A 1,042-nucleotide genomic window follows, 5' to 3' on the forward strand; every position below is an offset into this window, starting at 1 on the left:
TCTCAACCGCACCAGTGCACGCTTGCCGCGCCACAACGCCGACGCTGGACCCGTGAATCGTGAGCACCCAGCTATGACTTACCGCACTCGTGCAAAATAATAAAACATTGCTTTGGCCGCTCCCTCTCAACTACGGAGACGAGTTTAACGCGGTTTCCACCCCTCCCTCTCAACCGCACCAGTGCACGCTTGCCGCGCCACAACGCCGACGCTGGACCCGTGAATCGTGAGCACCCAGCTATGACTTACCGCACTCGTGCAAAATAATAAAACACGGTAAATATATTACTTACACGTGCGTTTTGTTTTGCAAGCGGCGCGAAAAAAATTAAAAAGGGAATGCAACACAAGGACTTCCCAGGAGGTCACCCATCCTAGTACTACTCTCGCCCAAGCACGCTTAACTTCGGAGTTCTGATGGGATCCGGTGCTTTAGTGCTGGTATGATCGCATCCGACATGTTACCCCGGTCTTCGTCCCTTATCCTTGCCCCTCCCAGCTCCACTACAAAGACGATTGTACATTGCTTTGGCCGCTTCCTCTCAACTACGGAGACGAGTTTAACGCGGTTTCCACCCCTCCCTCTCAACCGCACCAGTGCACGCTTGCCGCGCCACAACGCCGACGCTGGACCCGTGAATCGTGAGCACCCAGCTATGACTTACCGCACTCGTGCAAAATAATAAAACACGGTAAATATATTACTTACACCTGCGTTTTGTTTTGCAAGTGGCGCGAAAAAAATTAAAAAGGGAATGCAACACGAGGACTTCCCAGGAGGTCACCCATCCTAGTACTACTCTCGCCCAATCACGCTTAACTTCGGAGTTCTGATGGGATCCGGTGCTTTAGTGCTGGTATGATCGCATCCGACATGTTACCCTGGTCTTCGTCCCTTATCCTTGCCCCTCCCAGCTCCACTACAAAGACGATTGTACATTGCTTTGGCCGCTCCCTCTCAACTACGGAGACGAGTTTAACGCGGTTTCCACCCCTCCCTCTCAACCGCACCAGTGCACGCTTGCCGCGCCACAACGCCGAC

The 1,042-nt window shown here is 53.1% G+C and overlaps 2 non-coding genes across 2 annotated transcripts; both read right to left on the reverse strand.

The window, feature by feature from the left end:
• Positions 1–336: 336 nt before the first annotated feature.
• On the reverse strand, positions 337–455 carry LOC123178909 (5S ribosomal RNA). The gene has a single exon (XR_006489956.1). It is a non-coding gene; the product is annotated as a 5S ribosomal RNA (ribosomal RNA).
• A 297-nt stretch (positions 456–752) lies between these two features.
• On the reverse strand, positions 753–871 carry LOC123178910 (5S ribosomal RNA). Its single transcript, XR_006489957.1, has one exon. It is a non-coding gene; the product is annotated as a 5S ribosomal RNA (ribosomal RNA).
• Positions 872–1,042: the final 171 nt, after the last annotated feature.

Source organism: Triticum aestivum, unplaced genomic scaffold (assembly GCF_018294505.1).
Source record: "Triticum aestivum cultivar Chinese Spring unplaced genomic scaffold, IWGSC CS RefSeq v2.1 scaffold154983, whole genome shotgun sequence".
Classification (NCBI taxonomy): domain Eukaryota; kingdom Viridiplantae; phylum Streptophyta; class Magnoliopsida; order Poales; family Poaceae; genus Triticum; species Triticum aestivum.